The 26,094-nt window shown below is 43.8% G+C and overlaps 1 protein-coding gene across 2 annotated transcripts in view; it reads right to left on the bottom strand.

The window, feature by feature from the left end:
* The window catches only part of ASAP1 (ArfGAP with SH3 domain, ankyrin repeat and PH domain 1), a 2,040,747-nt gene extending 2,016,075 nt beyond the window's left edge, over positions 1-24,672 (bottom strand). For both annotated transcript variants that reach the window (XM_078686749.1, XM_078686753.1), the window contains exon 1: positions 24,253-24,672. The gene's annotated coding sequence lies outside the window, so the exon portion shown is untranslated. The remainder of the gene's footprint in view (positions 1-24,252) is intronic.
* Between the last annotated feature and the right edge of the window lie 1,422 nt (positions 24,673-26,094).

Below are 26,094 nucleotides of genomic sequence, written 5' to 3'. Positions count from 1 at the left end.
GGATGGGAGGATCGCTTGACGTTGGCGACGCCGCTTTATGCTTCAGAACGTCTGGGCGGTCTTTGGTCTTCCAAGGGTTTCGACCGTTGGGACATGATTGGGATTTCCAAGGTGGGGGATGTGTACTCTAAGGGTTCTGTGCGTTCGTTTCAGGCCCTCCAGGCTGACTATGGCCTGAGTGGTCGGGAATTCTTTCGTTATTTACAGCTCAGGCACGCCCTGACTTCGGTGTTTGCTCCTGGTGAGATTCCACCTGACTCTTCCCCCCTTGAGGACCGTATCCTTGATGGACATCTTCCTGATAGCACTATTTCCCTGATCTATAAAAAGTTGATTAACAATCGGTCCGACTTATTGGCCCGACTTCGGGAATTGTGGATGGGAGATGGGTTGGAACTTGATGATGAGGATTGGCAATCAGCCCTCTCCTCCCCGAAGGAGGTGGCTATTCCGGCTCGTCTCCGTCTGGTTCAATTGAAGATCCTTCATCGGGTGTACGTGACGGGACCGCGACTGGTGGTGATGGGCTTTTCCTCCGATGGACTGTGTAAGCGTGGGTGTGGATTGCGTGCTACTTTCCTACATATTCTCTGGGAGTGCCCGATGGTGGCTGCTTATTGGGCGGCCGTGCTTGAAGTGATGGCTGTGGTGACAGGTGTGTCCTTGTGTCCGGAACCTCGTCGATGTCTTTTGAATGTTTGGGAGCCCACGGACTATTCGGTGGCGCAGACTAGATGGGCCACCCTGGGATATATGGTTGCGAAGCGAGACATTGCACAACTCTGGGGGGCCTCCAGGCCCCCTGACCTCTCGAAATGGGAGGATAACATGGATTGGTCCATGTTCCGTGAGAAAACTGTCTATGTGGCCAGGGGCAGACCCAGGGCATGGGTGAAGATGTGGGGTCACTGGAACGACTACCGTGGCGACATTTGTACTCCTCCCCTTGTGGGCACTGTTGGGCTTGCCCTGTCTCCATAGGCAGGCGTTCTTGGAACCTTTCATATAGGGGTTGTGCTGGTGTCTCCGGCCCTCCCCCTTCCCTTTTTTGTACTGACTTCTGGGTCCCTTCCCCCCCCCCTCCCTCCGAGCTCCTCGGTGCTTGGTGTTTTGCTACTGTACTTCTGTTGCTGTCCCCCCCCTTACATCCATTGAGCTGACCTTCGGTACTATACTTTCGCCTTTTGTGTGTGTTTGTTCTTCATATAAATAAAATCTGTTTTTGTCCTGTAAATAGAGCTGAGTATTGCATTGTTGATTGACTTTTACCTCTGCGGGCATATATGATATGTGTCCACTCCTCTTTTAGCGGCCGGCCCGTGTGGTTGTAGGCCCATCCTTGTACTTTTTTGCTTACTCAAATAAAGGTTTTTCAAAAAAAAAAAAAAAAAAAAAAAAACCAAATCTTTCCTTAACCTCTGCCAACACTCCTGTGTCAGTGCACAGATGCTCTGACTTTCTACGTTTTTCCAGCCTAAACTTCATATAAGCACATTTAATAGAATGTTGATAGCCGGACACCCAAACTGACATTTTGGAAATCAGTCCGGGTATCGGAACTAGGCTGCAATTCTCACAAAGGACAGCTGACATTTATTTAAAAAATGATTTCCAAAATTACTCTTACGCATGAATGTGGTATGACTACTTCAAAAGCAGCTTTCACATAACAGCTCTTATTTTACTACAGCTTGTGCATTTACTTCCTCGAGTTTAGATTAACTATAGAAAATTACTCTATAGCAAACATCCCAGGAAAAAGAACAAGCATTTACAATGCAATGGTTTTGCCTTTGTTAAAGTTCGAGCTATTGGCATTGCTCTTGACACTCTGAAGCTCCACTCTGAAGCTCCACTCTGCACTCTGAAGCTCCACTCTGCACTCTGAAGCTCCACTCTGCACTCTGAAGCTCCACTCTGAAGCTCCACTCTGAAGCTCCACTCTGAAGCTCCACTCTGAAGCTCCACTCTGCACTCTGAATCTGCACTCTGAAGCTCCACTCTGCACTCTGAAGCTCCACTCGGCACTCTGAAGCTCCACTCTGCACTCTGAAGCTCCACTCTGAATATGCACTCTGAAGCTCCACTCTGAAGCTCCACTCTGAAGCTTCCACCATCATGGTATCATTAACCAGTGGACCGGAAGCATGCATGGCTCCTGCCCCTGGCAGAGCCGTGGCACCCCGTCTTTGCCTTAGCTCACCTCCAAAAAACAACCCCAACACACTTTGGATGCAACTGTCCAATCAATATCCACTGCCTTAATGCCAATCGCCAAGGAGGCCCGGCCCTGGGAGACAACCCCTTATGAAACCTCTTGCCTTACTCTCCTCTCCTCCTGAAGGCCAGGGCAATAGAAACAGAGGGGTAAACCAACCGTCTCCACCTACGGTGGCCCCATGTGTTCAGCTACCATCCTAGCAGGTGAGCAACACTAGGATGCTGTACACTCTGTCGCCCTGCGTGTGACGTTGCCAGCTGCATCTATACCGGTCTTTAAATGATACGCTGCACCTTCCCCACAATAAAAAATATACACACATATATAGTTTGACAAGCATACGGGGCCTTCAAAGGGGACGTGCAGTGAAGGGAAGAAAGTAAACAGTTTTGTTTACCTTCTCCTGCATCAGTGACAATCACCACAAATAGACATTCTAAAATATTGCTGTTTGATGACGTCTGCTTGGGTTTTTGCGGCATATTGTGACAACACTGATTGTACTGACCCATATAAAAGCCAACAAATCTCTTTAATACCTTGATATACAGGGTTGGCTACCTGTCTTAGGGACTACCACTGCATTATGCTCGCAGGAAGTAGGTGGGGAAATGAGGCATGAGAAATGTGTATGGTAGGCAATGAAGAAAACCCCATCTACAAATGCACAGTCCTTTTCCTTTGTTCCAGTGGTTGGACATTGTTCGTTGTACCCCCCGCACTGACTCTTGACAAACTGTTTCTTGTTCGCCCCGCGCACAATTCCCAAGGGTCTCACTGTTGGATTCTGGGAAATGAAGTCCCTCTACACAACGGGACTCAACGCAGGTGTGGAAATTGGCTGAAAGGGGGAGGAGCGTACCTGCTCCAACAAGGTACATGGGGGTTGAACTCACCACTATGCTGTGAATGCACAGTTGGGACGCTTTGGGCGCTGAGGAAGGCAGTGGTCTGCCGAAATGCATTCGCCAGTTTTTTCATTAAAGTTGCTTCCAACTGTATCCTCCTGGGTCTCTGCCTCGTTCCTTTGGAGGGAGTTTTGTGTTCATATATATATATGTGTGTGTGTGTGTGTGTGTGTGTGTGTGTGTGTGTGTGTGTGTGTGTGTGTGTGTGTACGTGTGTGTGTGTGTGTGTGTGTGTGTGTGTACGTGTGTACGTGTGTGTGTGTACGTGTGTGTGTGTGTGTGTACGTGTGTGTGTACGTGTGTGTGTACGTGTGTGTGTACGTGTGTGTGTGTGTGTGTGTGTGTGTATATGTGGATTCTGTATGGCGAGAACCTAACCAAAAGGCAGCACAGCTCTGTACAGTGTCAAAGGCAAGCAGTCACTATTCCAAAATGACAGCCTTTTTGGCAACCCGAGATCAGCATCTGACAACAGATCACTCCCATGTCCTTCCACAAAACGGATGCCAATGGAAAAACTCTGAGAACATGTGATCCACAACATTTGGAACAGTTTGAACCGGATTTGTAGACAACAAAAAAAGATTGTTCTAAGCTCAAAAGGAAACTCAAGAATGTCCTATGCCAGGCCTTCTCTGGACTCACTCCTGGACCTTCTGACCCCTGGATTTGTGTCAGCTGAGCCGAACTTCCCTACCAACTCTGGGACAATCTCAGTCGATGTCAACAAAGAGGCTACTTATATCCGCCACTTACAACAGGAGCTTCAAGGCAGTCTTCCAGAAACTGAGCTTATGTGCTTTTCTCAAAGGGGGGGCTTTGAGGGTATCGGGTGTGTTTCTGCAACGCTAAATCTGATCCACTCCTTAAAAAGAGCAGCAATGGCGATTCTGCCAGAAACCTCTGGCCACCATGGGGACATCAAAACACAATGCAGTTTCGTGATGCATGCACTGCACAAGCAGTAGACAACAGTTTACACCTGCTGTTTGTAGACACCCCAGGGGGCTGGACAGAATAGCATGCGAGGCCCGCCCTGTAGACTGCACTCTGTAGCAATCTCTAATGCAAGATTACTGATGGAACAGTTTGTGCCTCAGTTATACGGACAGTGATTTTCAAGACCAGCTTATCCAGCACAAAGCACCACGCAACAAACTGGTGCCGCCTCACAGCTCTGCTCTTTATAACACAGACACATCACGTTAGACAAAGCAGGTCTCACTTTCAATCAGCTGTTTTTTCGCCAACATCTGGGAATGGCCTCCAGAGTCGTTAACCAAAGTTTGTATTGCCTGCAGCTTCGAAAATGGTCTAGAAAGATGGTTTTAGAAAAAGGCACATCGCCACTGAGTGGCTGTCAGAACCTGGTGAGCCTGGTAGAACATGGTGGGGTCAATGCGGTTCCCAGTAAACCAAAGTCACAACTGGTCCTAACCGGTACTGCCTTGGCTGCACAAGTAGAGGGGTGGAATAATCTGCAGGAATTCAATATGGACGCCTGCGCTCATGCATTCCAAGTATTTTTGCTAAAACAAAGGTGTACTTGCTGCATGGCTTCACAGAGGTGTCCGGAATACCCTATGTGGTACCAAATTTGGGGCACTTGAATTTTTTGGAACTCACAATTGGCTCATTACAAGCTACAACCATTAAAATTCGCCACACAGCCCCGAAAACGCGAGCCTCCTATTCGCCTACGTGAACACACAATCACTGAAATTAAAATGTAAAACTGCCGGCCCTCTCTATCCTAGAACACCCGTATGCTACCAAAAAAGTGCCGTTATACTAGTAATATACGTGCATCACCTCTTCTGAAAAGTGCTGGTACTCTCAAATTATAGAAGTGCCTGCCTGTCCATCGTAAGCAATGTGTGTTACTAACACTGCCGCTGCAGGGTGTAAATACTACACATGGTTTTTCCCTGTAGGGTGTCAGAAGATAAGTCTGTTGTACTATCCCGTGTACAAGTTACTGCTGGTGCTGTCTTACAAGAAACCCTGCTGCTGCCCCTGTGAAAGCTTGGACTGTAGATGTGTGCTAGTCTGCACTTGTACAGCGCTCTCGACGCAGCAGCAAGAGAAACATCTGGAGAGAGGAAGCCAGCTCCCAACAAGCAAACAGCACTTAACCCGGGACATAGGGCAGCAACGAGCCAGGTCACTGCCCTCTGTCCTTGGGACAGACAGAGAGCCGCCTGCACTTGGAAAGCCCTTCCAACCTACTGGGAACAAGAGCGAGTGGTCTTAGGTTACGAATGTTCTTAGGTCTGACAAAGAACGTATAATGCAAGCCTTTGCCTACTTGAGACACGATGCTCTATTAGAGACGGGCCCATGTGGAACAGCAGGGCTGAAAGAGGCACGCCAAGCGCGTGAGCTTACCCCATGGTCCTGCCTTCGGAAGCAGCCGGACCAGCTTGCAGCTCTGCCCAACTTTCTTTTCCTGAAGTCTCGAAGAGCCGCTGCGAGCGAAGTGAAAGCGAGTCACTTCCTGAAACAGCACGCCCGCCTCCGCGAGCTCCGAAGGGGTGGCCTCTGCCTGTCGTGACATCAAGGCAGACAGGGCGCACCTCGCCGCTGCCGAGGCTGCCTCATGGTGGGAGGCCGTCTTAAAGGAACATTGTCATTTCCACCGAGGTCAGTATCTGCAGGAACACACTGATGCTTCAGTATGAAGAAAGAAACCTTTGTTTAATTTCCCACACCAGGAAACAAGCGGGAGGGGGAGCAAGGGAGGTGCCGGCAATGCCGGAACAGAATCGGGGGCGTTCCCGGCGTCGCGTGACGTCGGCAAAAGCCAAAGAATGTCGGGAACGCCCCCGTGTCTGGTCCGGCATTGACGGACAGGCCCCTCGTCCAATGGCAAGGCTCCATTTACGGAGCCAGCCAATGAATGAGGAGGGCCGACCCAAAGCACACTACAATTCTCATCAGGTTTTCGCCTGCGCGAAAAAGATGCGCAGAGCGCATCTTTTTGGCGAGGCAAAACCTAAAAAGGTGGGGAGATAGATAACCAGGGGCTGGGGAGGATTCTAGGATTGACTAAAAAATGGAAACAGGGGACAGTCCCTCCCAACACCTATTTAATACTTGTCAAATACCAGCCTCCTGCACTCAGCTATCCACTAGTCTTGAACCCCATAAGACCAAAACCTTCCCAGTGAAGTGACCGATGAGCCCCAAAGCCAAAATGCTCCTCCTGTAATTCAGCTCTCCTACCTCTTTAAGCACCTTGATGCACGCTCTCTCTCCAAGGAGACACATTCAAACATCATTCCTTCTCAAGTCCACTTTGAGGTAGGCCGCTACCTCTGACACCTCTAAAGACGTGTATCTATTCTGAGGAATGCCCCAATTCCTTTAATTTCGTCCTTGCTCATGATCAATTCTAGCTTAAGAGACAAACTTTGATTTTTACCTGGAACAGCAGCATGCATTGAAAGGTGCTTACAAGCATCTCTGGACCACCAGTCAGTTATTTCTGCATCTTCCCTAGTAGGAATTTAAGGGATTCGAGAATCAACCTATTTTCTCGGCTGAGCCAGAGATAACTTGTGCTTGCCGAAAATTCACAGAAACCTCCTGTTTCTTCCTCAGGGCATTAGCGCTGCGTTTCTCAAGGGCTCCTCAGTGTTAATGCAGTATCACCCCACTCCAAAATTATCGTGTTATCGCTATTTTGTTAACGATGCTGTATCATCATATTTGCCCACTTAGTTCTGATCCTAATGGGCAATGGGGCATGGTATTGCATGCACTGTAGTGCTTCCTCTACTCTTCCGACAGTAGGGCATTGAGAGAGCAGTACCTACTTGCTGTCTATCTTCCAGTTCTTTTGATAGAATCCCCCAGTTTTCTGCAAGATTTCTGCCTCGGATTAGTCTGCTGCACAGCACAACACACACTTCTTGACTCTCCCCATGTAGTCTAACATCCTCTGGAGTTGGCCTGTGCCTTGGCCCAATGGATTTGTCAAAGATGGCAGCAACATTTTGGGAGAATCTTTGTCAGGTGGAGTGCACCTCTTGCACTTATGTCCCTCACGCACGCTAACAACCCATTTCATCACATTCAGGGACAAACTCTGGGGATTTCCATGGTCAATTCTTGGCTCCTGGAATGCATGGTTGGCACTTGGTTGAAAGTCCACATCAGAGCTCCTGAGAGGTGGGTTCATACCCGAAGGAAGCAGGCTAAACCATCTTCTCACAACTGACATTTTAGAAGGATGTGGCAGGGATGATGACACAGATGTCGCATTCATGTGAATTTAGCATGACTCAAGTTGGATTAATCAATAACAGCCATAATTGTCCCAAACCATTCCTAAGCTTCATCATCTGCATCTTGGGTCCTGTCTGTTTTGTGAGATCAAATAACTAGGATTACTGACTGATGGGTGTTCGGCAATCCTACCATATAAGTGAGGTTATTGTGCATGGTCTATTTTGAGAACTGCTGGGAGCCATCTAATTGGAATCTAATTAGTCTTACATGATCTGATCAATCACTATTTGCATACAGGAAAAAAAACAGTAACAAAAGTAGGGCTAATTCTTGCTCACCTTTCCTAATGAAATGAATGACTTCAGTGATAATGTTCAAGATATTTTCAGGTAGGTAGAACATTACTAGAAAAAGAGCATTTGCAGTCAGCCTAAATCAACAACAGTTCTATCTGTACCACTGCTCAGGAAAGGTGATAGATACATGCACATTATATTTCATCAAATTATTATTGCTCTTCAACTTGCTCTTTCAGAACTAGTCAGCACATAAATGCAGAGGAATGAAACCAGTCATTCTCTCCTCGTGCTTGCCAGTACAGTTACTGGCTGCCACAGACTGATAAGACAACTCAGATGGCTATTGTGGGAGGAAAACCATACCCCAAAATGTAAAGACCCCAAACATTGAACACTCTGACATTTTACCTCTTATGTTCGCCCACAAATTGAATTGTGCGCTATGAAACCTCCCCAAACATCAATTTGCAGAGTGAAAAGGTTTATTAAACAATGGGGTCCGCTCAATAACTGAGTTCTAGATCCACGGAAAAAAATAGAGTTTTCTTACAAAAAATCGAAATAAGTGGTAAAAAGACAATGCCACAAAGGCTCTAAGATGCAGTCATACAGAGTATGTAAACTCAGAAAATGATTCTAAGTCCCAAATGAACAGCAAAATCAGAAAGAAAATCAGACAGTGTCTCTAGCTCTGGAAAATCTGGTTCACCCCCAAACTCAAGAGGTTCTTATAGAAATGTCTTGCAAAGTAAATTAGAATAACTGCATAATCATCATGGTGTGAGAAAAAGTATAATTTCTTTGGCAAATCAGAACACAAGAATAATACAAGCCATTGCCTTGATAAATAAAGTACCATTCCACTTCTAAAAAACCCATTCAACACCCCCATGCCAATGTCATCTGGAGATGTTCTAACTAATATGAAACATTAAACAATATAAACTTTCAGCGAATTAATGGGCTAGTGATCACAGCAGAAGGCAGTGGAAGAGACCTTGACAACAGTTACAATTCATAGAGAACAGGGAAAGGTTCATTGTAAGCAAAGTAATCGTAAAATTGGAAATAAACTACTACTTGTCAGCTTGACTGTGCACCGCGGAGCCTGCAGGGAGAAGATGTGCAGGGGGGAGCAGGAGTGAGTAACAGAGAGGAAATGGTGCTATGAAATGGCGAAAACTGTGGCAACAAGCACATCACCATACTTTATTATAGAAACAGGTACTCTGTCAAGTCCTAAATACAGACTTGTGATATGGGCCCGATATCACACTTCAGAGTGTTGAACAATGGTCTTGGATGGGAACAAGAGAGCTGGTTTTGTCTTACTTCACATCATATAATAAGACCAGAAGCATGCATGGGGAACTTTTCTGCAGATACAGTCATGTTTTGTAATGGGGTGGCACTGGTGAGAATCTATTTTTAGACCTTTGACCTCATCCATAATAATGAATGTACCAATGTAAAGCATTACTTGCATAGTACTTGTACGATGTAAGAACTGTCCTGTGGGTGAATTATATAAGAAAGGACCATTAGTTAACATGTGCTCATGGGAACTAAAGGGTCTTCAGTTTTTTGTACAATCAGGTCAGAAACTGTTCCTCAAAGCCACACAGGTGAACAACCATCTGTTCACCTACTATATCCTCTAGGAGCAGTAGACTTTCACCAGAACACCTTCGATGTGGCCAGAGGCATCATTTTGCACACACCACTCATGCAGCCCCTACAAAATGAGATCACAGTTTTATTTTCTTTGTATTTGCGATCAGAGTTGGATCGCAATACAAAAATGCACAAAAGTGTTTTTTAAGCGGTAGGGGGCAATACATAGAGGGCCAGGTGGGGAAGCAACACAGAGGATGCAGTTGGGAGAGAAGCAAACGTGACAGAAGGAGTGGGTGGTGGAAACAACATGGAGGGTGGGGGGACAGAAGCAACACGGATGGCGGCGTGCAGAGAACAAACAACGGACGACATAGCAACATGGAGTGGCAGTGTGAAGCACATGAACAAAATAAGCAACAGGGTAAGGACACAAGAGTAAGCGCAACATGGAGAAGCATGGGGAGAAGGACACGGGTGGCAGTGAGCAACACAAAGTGCATGGGAAGACAAGTACCCTAAGGAAACAGCTAGAAAAGAATTGCATTCTTGTGGAGGCCTTAACCAAAAAGAAAAAAGTAGTGTTTGAAAAACAAACAGTATAAGCATAGAAGCCAGCCAATCAGAAGAGAAGGTAAATAGAATATCCCCCATGCCAGGGGCAGACACAAAATTGATCAGCTGGGACACAAACAGGAAGCATGCGAATGAGAGGAAAGTCAACCAATGATAAGCAGTGGCCAAGCACCAAGCCCCTGTATGTTCATGGTAAGCCCACAATATGTCTTTCACAACCAGACACCTATGCTGTTTGGTAGACTTGACCTAAGCAGGTGGCATTACATGCCACCTCAGCAATATTCATTTCAGCTATCCAAAATGGACAGAACTCTATCTGAGAGAGATCAAACCTGTAAGTCTCAACTTCCACGCAGGTCTTAACAGTGAGCACTTAATTCGCCGACGCATCTTATTGAAAGTATTCCCCTTTGTGGCTAATTCACAAAAGTTTACTCCGAGTTAAATTCAGAAATGGAGTAGCACTGATCTACACCTGCTGCTAAATGCCCAGATTACAAAGAAAGGGTTCCATGGAGGGATCAATCAAGCATTTCATTTGTCAAGAATAATCAAATTGTATTCTTGGACCAGTTTATTTTTTTTCGCCACGAGTACAGTCAATCTGGTTTAAAGTGCATACACCCTTCCACTTACAAGCTACACTGCCACTTCAAATATTAATACAGCAGTTCTGTAGTATTAATACATCAATGTATAGACATTTATTTATACAAAAGTCCATTAGCACTTCATCTTTTATCCAGGAACTCAATGTACGGGTGTCCACTGTGGTAAATCCTTATTGGTAGCACAAATATCAGTCCTGAAGTACTCTCTGTCCAATAAAAGAAAAAAAACAGTCTCCTACAGGCATCCATCTTTCTTCAGTTCCTTATTAATAATCGTGCTCCTATGGATCTGTATTGATGCGTTTCAGTCTGTGTAAAGGCCTCCTCGAGACCAACAAAAAGATCAGGTGTAACTAAGTACAAGTGAAGATAAAAAGTAAAACCACTTAACATATATATATAGATATATATCTGAAATAACTCCAGGAACTTCCAACTATGTCTCCTGTATGCTCTAAAAACAATGACATGTTGCTTCCACTCCACAGCCAAAATGCGGAGAGCAAATCCCGTGGAACCAATGATCAATGTAGAGTTTTAAAACGTGAGGACCCCAAACTGTGTCAAAATGGCCCTGTGTGTCATTCGCAAAATAATCATTTTTATAGGTGCAATTAAGCAAGATTCTTAAAAACTGTCCAAGCGGAAGGTTTCGATTTCAGTGATCTGGAATGGTTACTCGTAAAGTGTAGCAGTGTGTTCCTTTAAGTGAGTTTAGTGTACATGCCATAGTTAATCTGTAACTAGGACACATAGATCCAAGAAATTATGGGCCAGATGTAGGTAAAATCAAATTTGCGAATGCTTAATTGCGAATTTTACCGATTTGCTATTAAGGACTCGCAAAATTGAATGTAGGTAGGATTCGCAAAAATATTAGTGAATCCTTAATATTCCTTAATAGCCAATCGCAAATTGCTATTCGCTAATAAGGAATACCTACGCATTCATTCCTATGGGCTAGGAGGCAAATTCTCCATTTGCGGTTCTCTATTAGAGAATCGCCAATAGCGGGCGCTATTTCAAGGGTGCCAGGGTGTCTAAAGGACACCCTGTTGCACCCCTGAAATATGCATGTGTGCACATGTGGTGCACATACATGCCCCAAGGGCATGAATGTGTGCCACATGGCACTTTAAAAAAAGCATAAAAAGTGCTATTTTAAAGGAAATCGCTAATTACCACCAACTTTAAGTTGGTGGTAATTAGCGATTCCTTAAGGTTAAAGTGCACTTTCTTTTGTGCTACTTGCATTGCAATTAAGGAATCACAATTTGCGATTCCTCAAATGCAAGAGCAAAATAAGGAATCACAATTTTGCGATTCCTTATTTTGCTAGTAGGTTTAAACTCACCTACATTGCTTGCAGCCGAATAGTGATCACAAAGGTATTTGGGCACCTACATCTGGCCCCAAGTTCCTTCAATTTAGCGGTCACAGTGAATTTAAAGTCAGGAGACCTGTAGTTTAACCAGCAATGGAATGCTTTCTTTTTTTAAACATATTTTTTATTAGTTTTCAATTGTTCATATACATAGGTACAGTGTTATTTTTAGTTCTGGACTCTCTTAACACATCTATCAAGAATCAGCGCAGACCATCATAAACACATAGCATTTGACATATACTTTCGCATTATTAAAGTGTGTCCGAGGGCTCTAGCAGTATCATCGTTGTGTTGTATATACAGACGTCCTTTACATATGTCTTATATGTATGGAAAGGTACACATTCCACTTAATGAACAAATAACCAAAGAACGTCCCCTATTATGCCCCCCCCCCACCCCAACTACCTTGGTCACATTCCTTGCATATCAATACTACCAAACCATGCGCACCATAACATTGTCCTGATCACTTGTGTTGCAGCCTAATGCATCATTACATTTCACTGGATGACAAGGCGTAGGCGACATTTATTACTAACACACTTTTGGCATATTTAAGCATGCCATGGAATGCTTTAAGGTTGATTTCCGACCCCTACCAAATGGCGAAGATGTTATCAATATATCTGCACCATTTGTCAATCTTGTCCCTGGAAGAGTTGTCACTCCCAAAAATCCATTTCTCTTCAAATATTGCCATTAAAAGATTCGCTATTTCCTAGGCAAAAGTACAGACAATGGCCAATCCCTTAGTTTGTAGAAAATGGTCCTTTTAAAATATGAAAAAATCATTTTTCAGGCATATCAAGGCTAATTTCAATATTAATTGGGTGGGGACCTTGGGTGGTTGTGTCATTTTGTCCATCCCCTCCCTGATGACTTTAAGGCCTCGTCCTGTGGGACGTTGGTCATTAGGGATTCAATACCCCCTGTCACCAACTGTTCTAAAGTGGGGTCAAAATGTATCCCTTTGATTTTATTGATAACGTCCATAGAATCACATGTATATGCTCTTCTTAGAGGGACAAATATTTTAAGGAAGATATCAACGTACCTTGAGAAAGGTTCTAAAAGTGAGTCACAACCCGATATGATGGGTTTACCTGATGGATTGTGCTGGTCTTTGTGGATTTTTGGAAGTAAATAAAAGACTAGAATTCTGGGGTCTGCTTTACTCAGGAATTCAAATTCGTTCTGTGGGATCCAGGAGTTATTACGCATCACTTCTGTGATGGCCCTAATTTGGTGACTCAATTCAGCAGTGGGATTAGAGGACACATGTTAATAGTGTTCAGGGTCTTCTAATTAGCTTCTCTATCATATGCCTCACAGTGCATTATCAAAACCCCTCCCCCTTTATCTGCCGGCCTGATTATGATAGCCTCATTCTGGGAAAGTTCTTATAGTGCTGTGCGTTCATCAAGGGTTAAGTTGTTTCTAAAGTGCCTTTTGTTTTTGTAGATGTCAAACTTTCGAAGGACTGTCTCTTCAAATATAATCTCTGGGGTAGCATACCTGTTCTTCATGGGCAAACGTAGACTTAATCTATAGATTAGAAACGTTCTCCACTAATTGTGTCTCTTGATTAGAAAAGAGAGCTTTAGTCTAATTTTTCGAAATAATTGTAAAATAGCACCCTTTATTTCAGCTGGATCATGTAGAGATAAGGGCACAAAAGATGGTCACTTGCAGAGAGGAAAGATTGTTCTGCTTCGGAAAGTCGTGACTGGACAGACTGTAAATGGGAATGGTCCTTTCTTCCACCGTCTGTAGACTTTCCAGAGGGTCCTGATTTCCCCTGTCTGTTGGGCTCTGCCACTGCCTCCCCCTGCTCCTTCACCTCTCCATCCCCTGCCTCCTCCGTCTAAAAAAAATGGACCTGGGTGAGGAAATGTATTACCTGAGGCAGAGACCCCAGTGTCAGGCAATGTTGCAGAGAAAGTAATGAATCTATTTTGGACCTTCCTCGATACTGAAAATTAGCGCTATTAAGAGAGTTCTGCTTGAAATTGAAACTGCTGCTGTTACCGAGTGCGTAGAGCTGCGAGACGTGGCCTCCAGCAAGCAGAACCACTCAGCTTCGGTTTCTTAAGAGTGACAGCAAAAAACAGGTGCAAACTGCACAAAATTGAGTGGATAATGGTAACGATGTTCAAAACTTTGAAACTTGACTAAGGCCATAATTATGAGTCCGGTGGAGCAGAGTTACCGTATGGAATTCCGCTCTACCTGATTCTGAGTGAGTCGTTGTGCCCTCACCAGGGTATGAAGGTTGGTGGACTATCTGATTTTGTCAGGTGGTAACTCCACCTTGAAAATCACATGAGGCTTTCTTTCCACGTTTTTTTCAAAGTTTCTCCTTCAGAAATTACCTTCCCTTTTCCTCCCACAGACACCCACTCTCTCTGTCCTACCCCACACAGAAGCTGAAGCATCCATTTACCATCTTTTCAGAGTGGTTTTACGACTGCTAATCTGGCACCAAGTGGCTATTCCCTATTCCCTGGGGTTTAACTCGTAATTGCTCAGTACTCGTGTGGTGTTACCACCCAGTAATGTAACTTTCGCTTGTCAAGTTTGCACCCTGGCAGTACTGTGTAACTTGTAATCTGGGCATAAGTGCATAGACCACGAACTTCGCAAGAGTTGCCTTTTGTTTGCCAGATACATTTCATTTGGGTGTTAATCTTCACATCCAAATGATAGCATTGGTGGTACTAAGGCCACACTTTGATAACCCAAACACTGCATGGTAAAAATGTAACTCCTGTCTCACTGATCCCTGTTAATACTTGGGTTAATGTTATGCCAGTAAAAATAAATGCCATCCAATGAAACATGTTATTTGGAACAAGTGTACTAACAAAGATACATTCCCAATTAATGCCATAGCACAGTCAAATATTGTGCAATTACATAAAACAGCTAAACTGAGTTGGGAAATCTCTACTTGCTGCCCTATATCCTGCATACTACCATCACTTATGTAGAGGAAACCAACTGGGCAAAAGGCATATGAAATATGGGTCCATCTCAATACATGGGTTTAATATGTTGTGTCCCGGTTAAAAACCTTTATCTATAACTATGATGCAATAAAACAAAGCTTGACATAAACCACATATGCAGATTTGCAAAGAGCAATATGCTACTTATTACCAGAGTTGAGTAAGGTGAAAGGCAGCATTCACCAATCGAAGATATGCTTCTCATGAGTTATGGCCCTGCCAGCCACTCATCAATAGTAATAAATGAAACTTTACACTTTAAATATCTGCATACATTCTATTTATTTGGTTTAATGTTCTTGTTTTCTATAGCATCAAACATGTAATCTGATAGCCATTTCACAACGCTTTGTAGCAGAGGTACCATACCAGTCTCTTAAAACTCTACTCATTACAAATTCTCCTTATCTAACAGTAGCAGATTATATCCCTTTACTCTGCTTGCACCTCTTTCTAATGATTACCCATCATACTTCACAGACAAAGCTATCACTCCCTCTTCTATCTCATCCCTCGACAACCCATTCCCCTACTGTAGCCCCATGAACGTCCTTCTCTGCCTTCTGGACGAACCTCAGGCAACACCAGAGTGACAGACTCTGCCGCCACTCTAGACTGATCAATCATTGGTACTGCCAATTGACCCTGAGTCAATCATTACCTCACGAGCCAGGATCCACACAGCCCAGACCTCTTACTCTCTGCAGCCTCTAAAACAAGTATCTGACAATCTTGAGAACACCTCTACACCCGCGCACTCTGTTGCCATATCGGTCAGAGCAGCTCCCACTGCCATTGCCTGAATGATTAAATATCACCATGTTCATAACATTGTTTCCAAATAGACAGCATCAATCGCCAGAGGCGTTATCTGAAGTGGACATCCATTACTCCAAACCACAGGACCGTGATGCTCCCATCCAACATGTTCTCAATCCTGCAGATGGAAATACCTGACATTCTTGTTGCACCCACAACCTATATTGCATTCTGAGCAATGCAAGATGCTTAAGAAAGAAAGCAATCCCCATATGCAACACAATTTCTGATTCAAGAGCAGAACTACTCTGTATCACAAAAACATGGATGGTAGACGATGAATCAGACATACCACATGAAGGCATTTTGAACCAATTTTAAAAAGAGCTATTTAACTCTATACAGATACATTCTGAACAAAAAAATACATAACTGGCTAACAGAAGTATATACATTTTAAAAATCTAGTGATAATTATCATCAAACATTTTTGAATGTCAAAGTATTAATCCTTACTTCTTTGCCGTTCACTGCACCAAACTTTCTCTGCCTCATTCCTTCTCATCCCCCGGCCACCTCCATACAAGGTAGCCTTCACTGAAGTCCTACTTAACTTTGTATCTGATACCACAATTAGCCACCGAACTTTACGTATCTTGCAAGATCTCAACACATGATTTGATCAAAACAATGTACGCAGGACCTCAGTTCTCCTAACTAACCTTGCAACACCAACTAGTTAATGGGCTGACTAATAATATAGGACATAATCTCTGCACTATATTTTCTGCAAAGCCATCACTTAGTGTGATCACCTCATCATCAATGTCAGTCTCAACCTCCCTACTGATCCCCCATCACCACCCAACTCAATATCCATTAACAGGCTGAGGAAGAGCATCAATATCGTCTCCTTCCAGTCACAATGAGGGCAATGTGACCACGCAACACTGATGTCTGTCAAACAATCAATCCTGGTTACCTGAGACTTTCAACAAATTTCCCCCCCAACAACCCCACTCGAAGGCTGACTCAAATTAGACATAAATTTGCAACAAAAAAATTATAAGCATTGAAACCCAGTGAATGAACATACATAACCAGAATAAGAAAAAAACAGGTAGACTGACAATACAGGATCTGTAATGCAAGTATGAAAAATTCCATAAATCTCACTGCTCATAACACGTTTTGAATTTTCATATTCAACCATAAAGATCTTCAACAGTATGTTAGAATTCTGAAACCTAACCTGAACTTAACACTGCATCAATTACACTCAAACCTTCTGCAACTCTACAGCAGAATACTGGATTTAAAAGGCTAATGATTTTCAGACCCACTTTCTATTAAGAGAAGCCTACAAACATCACACAGCCATGCATGTCAAAATATCTGTCCCCATTATTACCCAACCAAATACCTTTGTGACCCAATTGCTGTCCATTATGATATGATACAATATGATTTTTGATAAAGACTTGTAAAGCGCACGAATACCCGGTGGCGTCTTTGCGCTGCAGCTAAACATAGGTCAGAGAGGGTCATTATTCATTAATGAATAACCAGGTTTTTAAAGATTTTCTGAAGGACAACAGATTTGTGGTAGATTTAAGAATTATTGTTGGCTGTTCCATATTACGGCAGTGTAGATAACAAAACATCTGGTGCCCCAAGATGATCGTTTAAAGTTAGGAACTCTCAAATTTTTGGCTGAACTGGATCGTAGCGTTCTACTGGGAAGGTACCAATTAAAGCTCTCTTTCAGGTAGTCTGGTCCGAAACCATGAAGCATGTTTGAAAGTAATGCACAGGACATTATAGGTAATACGCTGCTTAATAGAAAGCCAGTGTAACCTACTTATTGCCTGGGATGCCGAGTGAAACCTGAGTACACCTAGAAGCATGCGTGTTGCAGCATTTTGCAATGTTCGAAGTATATTCAAAGATCTATTTTCCATATGCTGATAGAGGCCATTGCAATCATATACCCTTGATAGAACTAGGGCCGTGACTACTGTCTTCTGTAGGTCATGCGGAATGTAAAGGTTTTTTTTTTATTATAAAAAGAATGTAGAAGGAAGAGGAAATTACAGAATTGACTTGATCCTCAAAGGTCAATTTGTCATCAATTATGACACCTAGGTTTTTTACCTTCCTGACCGGATTTGGAAGGGTCCCTAAGTCTTGAGGCCACCACATAGAGGAGCAAAAAGAGACATCATTGTCAAACAAATAGGACTTCGGTCTTTGCAGAATTTTGTTTCAGACAATTGCTTTTCATCCAATCACTAACTGCACTCGTGCAATTCTCAAATCTCTATCCAGTATTGTTATCGCTACTGGAAAGCGAGACGACCATTTGGTTGTCGTCAGCATATGATACCAAGGAGAACCCAACTATTTTAAGCAAACTGGCCAAGGGAGTGACATAAGTTTTGATTTAAAGAAACATAAGGTCAAATCAGAACAATCACCATCACTTAACCTCCCACAGACCTGTGCCCTCCAAATACATTCAAGAAAATCCTACTGGCCATGACTGTGACCATACTGGCATCCCTTTATACTAGACAGTTCCCCTATGAAATAAGAACATCCATGGAGGCAATTCTAAAGAAGCAAGGACTAGTCCATGAGGATTCGACAAACTACAAACATATCAAATTGACCATTTCTTGTAAGTTCATTGAAAAAGCAGATCGCCGATGACCTCTTTTCTGACAGACAAGTTTCCAAAAAATTGTACTAAATCAGTGTTATTTTCAATCTGGGGCAAACTCAAAAACACAGTTGACTCCACAATTTATTTGTTGTACTCGTCCCGTAGATCTCTAAGTAGCCTTTGCTACTGCAGCAGCATCTACTGCTACTCTCAAAACCAAAATGACAAAGGCATTCAGGCTGTGGCCATTACCTAATTTAAGTCCTACCTCACACACAGAGCACAACCCATAATTCTTCCTTGATTCTCCGTATTACTATTGTATCAATGTGAAGGAGTCCCACAAGGACCAACTATTGCTCTTCTTTTCTTTTATCTGTAATTTTACTCGCTTCCTGAGCTTGTCAGTTGTTTCAAGCTTATCTGTTATTACTGTCGGGTTCAAGTGACAAAGAGGGTTTTTAACACTTTGCACTCTGTGATGCATCTTTCCTTGCTGAGTTCACCTTGAGGGTCCACCATGCCTCAGTAGTTTTAGTGTGCTCACACCGTAACTATGCCAATGGGCTCTACATTGGGTTCATGAAGCATCTAATGAACAAACTTCGAAGAATCCAGAATGCCACTACCACACAAGTTCAAAGCCAGAACTGGTACGGTTATTTCACTCATACTCCGAAGGCCCTGCACAGGATACCTATTGTAAAAAAAATCTATTTAGATGCCCTCTGCATTGCCCCACGGGCAATCAATAGTACTGGGTTACCATTTCTACCGACCAAACTCAGGTTCTACACCCAAAGGGGAAATCATACATTAAAAACAACACAACATGAAACCACAAACGCAGTAACAAAACACTACGATCATAGGCCCCACATCAACTAGCACTCTTCTAAGGATGGAAAACAAATGCAGCAGCTACTTACTCAACCATCCTCAGAAAGCGCTGTGGGTCCGCAAAAGGTGGGAAAGTGCTATACAAGTTGCAATAAAAGACAATAGAAGAAGACAGACACACTACAACAAGGTGGGTAATATACTGTAGTAGACACAAGCAGCTATGCGTCATATAGCATGAGAGTGGGACTGGCAGTAGGAAAAGTGTTTTGGCCTAGTTAGTTTCATACTACAAGTGTTGTTCAGCCGCTGACTAAGACTTCTCTAAATCAGTCGTGTTCAGGTGTTTCCTGTCACACAGGTTTATACACATACCTGTCAGTCATTCAATTCTGGGATATAAATTTAAGCAATTCCCAGGCTCATTCAGCTCTGAAGAGATTAGGACGAATTCACAAAGCTGCCAAGAAGTAAAAACATGACTTAGACATCTAAAAATCACTAAGTCACACTTGTGTAACATTGTATCAAATTACAAAGAGTGAAACGTGTCATGTTACTGTGGAGCTTCTGAAAAGTATGTAGAACTGGGGAGCTTCTGGGGAGTTGTCAGGGAGATTCGAGCACACTAGGCCAACACTCACACAATCGTCTTTGTGTGTAACAGCCATGCTTACCTAAACTTACATCTAAAACACCATGATGTAGGTACTAAAGTTAGTGGGGGAAAGAGCATGAAATCATCCACATTACCCATTTACCTAGGTGAATGTTCAAGAAGGGAAACCTTTACATTGAAAAATCATTCTCATTTCAATTAAAAAGAGACAAATTATATTTTCGACGTTGACAATGTTTCTAATCCTCTGTGATGTGGATTACTTTTCACTGATTTATGAATTACAAATATATCACCTAAGAAGCAGAACCATTTGTACAAGCAAATTGAATTCCTCTTCACGCAGCTCTATGCCTAATCGCAACTACACCACTTCAGCAACATAAAAGCTGGTCATTGAATGCCACACAAGCACAGTTCCTACAGAGGACCTATTTCTAACCCTACACAACGATGCTATGTGTGGTTAAGAGTTTCCATGTCTCACTCATTGATGCTTCTCTACACGCTCAAGTGCACTGATGTCTGACATCACAGGCCACACTACAGATCCATACCCTTCTGACCATGCATATCCTGTATAGTAATGGGAGTCTTGTCCACCAAATGCACTTTAGCGCCTTGTCTCTTGCATGAAATTATACATAAATGCTGCTTCACTCCTAGACTAGTTCATGGTGCTGATAACCCTGTACAGACCTGTATACAAATGTGCTCATGCTATGCACAGAACCCTCTATGGAGCTGTGTGCAGATATCTTCACATAGACCTTTTTGGAGCTCGGCACAATACAGGGCTGTAGAAATGCAGACATAAGACTCACATAGCTGTGTATAACTGTACAAATGTGTTGACAGAGTGTACAGAGCCTGTATGTGGCTGTATGCAGATGTGTTTACAATGTGTTCAGAGGCCATCAAGGCGCTGTGTGCAGTTCTGCTTGCAATGTGTACAGATCCCTGTGCAGCACTGCGTATAAATATCTTAAAGATGTCTAGACACCCCAACACAGCACAACACTAGTCCGTTACGGCACTGGACTTGTGATTGTTGCAGCAGTAGTTAGTTTGTAGTCATCTATCAGCTATTGCACAGGGTTTGTCAAGGGTTGCATTGTATCTATAGCTACGCACATGCGCACTCCAGTAATTCCAGTGAGGTAACTAAGGTTTTGGTCAAAATCGCGAGGAATGCCAATCAAGGGGCTCACTTCCTTGTCTGCTTCTGTGACACCTGAAGCTACTGCCTGGAAAGGGGTCGTTGGACTTCCATCTCATGGGAATGTTCATAAAGCGCAGCAATATTTAATTCATCTCTTTTCAGCAAATAAAAGGGTCTTGAACTTTCAAGGAAGCTGCAAATTGGCTAAAACGTGTCTATCTATCATCTAGTAAAAAGGTGGGACCTCTCTACTTAATTACTTGTGCCTCTGAAGGCCCAAGCTTAGGTCTCCCGGAGAGTTTGGTGGTGGCAGTAAGTGAGGTGGAATTTTTTCATATACAGACTTGTTCACTGTGTGTACATAGACCTACATGATGCCTATAAATGAGATAGCAGTGTGTACAGTGCCCTGTATGATAAACATTGGTCTCGAAGAACGTCCACAGAATGTACAGAGACCTGTGTTGGGCTGGGCAGAATGCATTTATTTATATATGTTCAGAATGTTTTTATTTATATATGTTCAGGTTGCTTGTAGCGCAAACTTACACTCGTGGGTGGAGTCTCTGGATTCTAATGGTACCTCAACCACAGTGCAGTGGCCAATACAAGGCACATGATGAGCGGGCAGAAACCCAGGTTTTAGGCAGCTTCTTGAATTTGTAAAGAATTTTTTCAGCTCAATTCGAAGATGGAAGTGGATTCCATAGGTAGGGTACCGGAACGGATCGTTCTCGTCATCTCTGAAGTGTATACTTTGGGACACAGAACAGTGGACTGCTGAGATATCTCAGCTGGCGACGTGGGATGCGTTTTCTGACTTAATGAGAAAAGAATGCCGTAGAGTGGTTGTGCAAGACTCGAATCACGAGGCAAAGAACTTTAAAACAAATACGTTTTTTGATACATAGCTGATGGTGATGTTTTAGTCACACAGTCGAACTTTGTCAAATTGAGTAGCAGCCTGACAACCATATTTTGTAGTTTTTGAAGCCAGTTCAATAATTAATTTTTCAGGTAAGCCAAAGTAAGCTGATTCGCCACAGTTCACTCTGGACAGTAAAAAAGCGTCGGCAACCATCACTTATAAGAGAGGACTAGGAACAACCCAACCAAGCTGTTTAATATGAACAAGATACTGCTTTGTCACGGCAGAAATCTGATACGTTTGAAATGAGAAGGGCGAGCTATATGATGCCATGTATATGTATACCTCTTGTGTATCTATATATTGTTTTCCTCCCACTGCAGAGGAAAAAAAATACCTAACACCCCCCAAACCACCACTCCATGACTCATTGCATTCTTCTTCCAAAATATTCCCCACCTCCAATGTCTGACTCATCCCAAACCTATTTTACTTCTATGAACTCACGAAAAATCATTTCTAAACTCTTCCCTCCTCTGTTCATTCTTTATCCCATTCATTAAACTAACAGACTCAAATGTGTTTATAAGGAGTACTGAGGCCCACATGATGGTGAATTCACAACGTGTAGAAAGTTACGTGCAGGCCGTGTACAAAAATGGATCCACAAAGTACAGAGAAAACGATATGGTACGTTGTACAGATGTATTCACGTTTACAAAGCCGAGGCTGTGTACAGATGTGCTGGCAGGGTGTACAGAGACCTTCATGGCGCTGTGCACAGACGCGTTCACAGTGCGTACAAAAAAGTACAATACCGATGTAAAGGCGTTTAATACAGATGTCTTCACCATCTACAGACCCATATAACAGCATGTGTACAGAGACCTTCAAGACACTATCTTGAGACGTACTTATATTCTGTACAATTATTACGGGACGTTTTGTACAGATGTGTTCACCATGTGTAAAGAGCCGCACAGGGGCTGAGAGAAGATATGCTGACAATGTGCCCTTAGTTTCGTGGGTCATCTACGGGGCCTTGTCAACTATGCAGCCTCTTTCCCGATGACTCGTGTCGCCTTTGGTTCAAGCCTTGCACACTTTACATGTTTCCTCCTTAAAAGATGGGTGTGGCCAATTCTCCTCGGGAAGCATCGCTGCCTGCAGACACATCTCTGGCTCAACCATCCCCATCACCTACTGTCCCCCCCGTCTGGCAGCGGGGGCGGGGCTGTTCACCTGGCCCTGCTGCTATTGTCATCCACCGATGACTAGAGCTAAATTATTCATGGGAGGGACATTCTGCCAGAGTTCACACAGATGGTGTGTGTCCATCCTGTCCGCTTTCCTGTCCTCATGAGATTTTTTGCGAAGGGAAATGACTGCGGCCTGCAGTCCCCCCACCCCCTTTGTTCTGAATTATACAAAGGGCCTCCGGAAAACAGCGAACAGCCAAAACCAAGGTTTTGCCATTTGAACGTTAATCCACACTTTCCAGCTGGCTGACATCTGCTGCTGAACGGGCATGCACTTAATTTTTTTTCTGTGAAAAACACGTGGTTTTACATTTCAAACCCACATGCTCGAAACAGCTTATAAAGGGTGAGCAAAAAAGTCAGCGGAAGTGCAATAGTACGTATAAAATAGATGTTTTGTTTTAACCGAACATCTGAACTAATATTACGTCCAATCAACATGCAATGTACTCACCTTACCCTGACCAGCCCCCTTCCCCCGCAATAAATACCGGAACATATGCAAGGTCCAGTCCTAGCAATGCCAAATTAGCCCTCCATCCTTCCAAGGTTGGTCAATTAAGTACTATGACATCGGGTAATATAGAACCATTTCATTTACTGTGTGTAGACCAGTAAGAAGTGCGGTATGACGCACTATATAAAAATATTAAAGTTCATTACAAATTTACAGTGATTTGTCAACGATCCCACAGGGCAAGCCAGTATGAATATATCTGCCAACTTGCTTCAAAGGTATGAAAACTCAACCACACATGCCCTCGTTTACATCCATGTTCAAATTCACATGCAAGCCTTTCACAAATAATCAACATAGCGTGCGTGGACCCGGTAGTCCATCTTCAACGGCTGCGGTCAATCAGAAAAAAGCCAACCCTTTAAAAGTAACCTAGAAATCTCGTAGTTTGAAAGCTATCTGGTGTATTAGCAGGGCCAGACTGGGAAGGCGGTTAATTATATAGGCGCTATATAGCGTTATGGGCCCAATAACCCATAATTCATGTGGAGAAGGAGGCAGACCGCCAATATAAATGCAATCCGTGCGGGCCTCTCCCTCCAGCGAAGGCTGGCTAATTTGCAACAAAACAACACTCATGAATAGACCTCGCAGCCGGTGTGCCCCCCCTTGAAAGCCCCCGTCCGGTGCCCGCGCCGCCTACTCTCTTCCCAGCCTTTGTGCGCCGCCGGCAGCAGCCACGCCTCGGAGCAGAACTTACCAGCACGGGAACTCTCTCGGTTCTTTGTCCGAGTTTGCACGAGCGGCCCGAGTCCATTATTCCATTTTCGGCGGGGTCCCGTGTGTGCGCTCCCGGTGCAGACCGCTCTGTGCGTCCGGCGTGGGCCCCAGGCAAGGCCGCGCTCCACAGCCTCGAGTCACTGGGGCGAGCGGGGTCTCGCGCAGCGTGTCCCGGGACTGGCTGCAGCCGGAGAGAGGGCAGGAAGGAAAGACTAGCATGGGAGTGAGTGAGCGCGAGGGGGGAAGAGGCAGGCTCGCGGGCTGCCCTGGAATTGATAACAGGGATTTCTGGAAATCTAAACACTTGAGCAGGAAATCTGAAGGCTGCATAAACAGACCCCTCTGCGGTGCACGGAGTTCAGCGTGCAGAAGGCTCTCCGCACTCAGAGTCGCTCTTCCTGCTGACAGGGGTGGAGGGGGAGCCAAGTCGGAGCAGGCATTTCTTCTTCTGAATCTACTCCATCTGGGGCTTATCTCTGCCCGGGTCCGATGCAACTTCTACAACCCGAAAGTCCCGTATTCGGACGGGCAGATGGCCCCCGGGACACTTTATGTCACTTTCCTAAAGAATGTCGACGTGAAAGCGCGCTGAGATTTTGAAACATTTCAATCTATCTTTGTCTCCGATTTTTTTTATTGGCTTTTTTCTCTTCGCTCTTATTTATTTTTACATCGTTCGTCTTCGGCTTTTGTTTTCCTGCTCTTGAAGGGTCTATATTTAAATCTTGCTTTTTTCATAAGTAAAAGCGCATTCAATATTTATGTTGTTTCCTGAATGCAGCTGGTTAATATGTGCTTTTAATGGATCCGCTGTCTGCTGCTGCAGAGCCGTGGAAGGACAGAGAAGGACAAGGGGAAGCAGACCAGGAGAGAGATTCAGAGCTAGAGAGGGTCGCACACCGAGAGGAGAGAGCGGGAAAAGAAACTGCCAGAACAAGAGAGGTTCCCTAAAGGCCACAAGCCAGCAGTATCACATACTACATGAATGCCAGCAACCAAAACTCAGCACACGGGCTACTCCCAAACAATGAGACACACACTTTTGTGCAGGTTGGAAGTATTGGCCACAGTTTATTAAGCATTGTTTTACAGCTTGTACCCCTCCGTGTTTTTTTATTGGAGGCCACAAATCACTTCTGGCATGTTTTTATGACGTAAGATAATTTGTACAAGTCATAAATCACTTTATTCAATTCAATAAATCTTTATTCAAATATAAAATATCCATAAAAGCACAGGTTAAAATACCAGCAACAATACATACTTTTGTAAACCATGCACAGTATAACAAGCATTGGCATAGCCAATAGGTCTCGCCTTTGGGACCTAATAAATGTTTTTAGTTATCCAGTACAATATCCTTGGTGCAACAACATCAAGTGTTGCATGGCTAAAAACTTATAAGGTCCCAAAGGTGAGACCTATTGGCTACGCCAATGCTTGTTTATTTAGGTACCATTTCCTCCTACTCATTAGGTCAGCTATATGTGATTTCTTAAGCATGCTGAGGAGAACTTGGAGTTTAAGGAACCTCTGAAAGTCAAGGTTAAGTAACTTTCACTGGTGCTCTATTATCGCGAAAACAGTGGATCTTTGATCAATGGTAGACATGCACTATATGAAGACAAGCCCTTTGACGCAGCAAAACATTCTATTGCTTCCTACCTTTTTCTTGTCCCTGTTTCTTTTTCCTTCTTGTAACCCTTTCTTCCTCTCCATCTTTCCTTCAGTCTTTCTCGCTTTTGTTCTCTCTAGGTTACTCAACCTTATACCAAATTCATGTCAGAATTAAATTAAACGTGGGAAAGAGTTCAAACTTCAT

This window comes from Lissotriton helveticus, chromosome 4_1, assembly GCF_964261635.1.
Source record: "Lissotriton helveticus chromosome 4_1, aLisHel1.1, whole genome shotgun sequence".
Lineage (NCBI taxonomy): Eukaryota > Metazoa > Chordata > Amphibia > Caudata > Salamandridae > Lissotriton > Lissotriton helveticus.
Note: the sequence above shows the minus strand (reverse complement) of the source record. Positions and strands in the feature narration are given on the sequence as shown.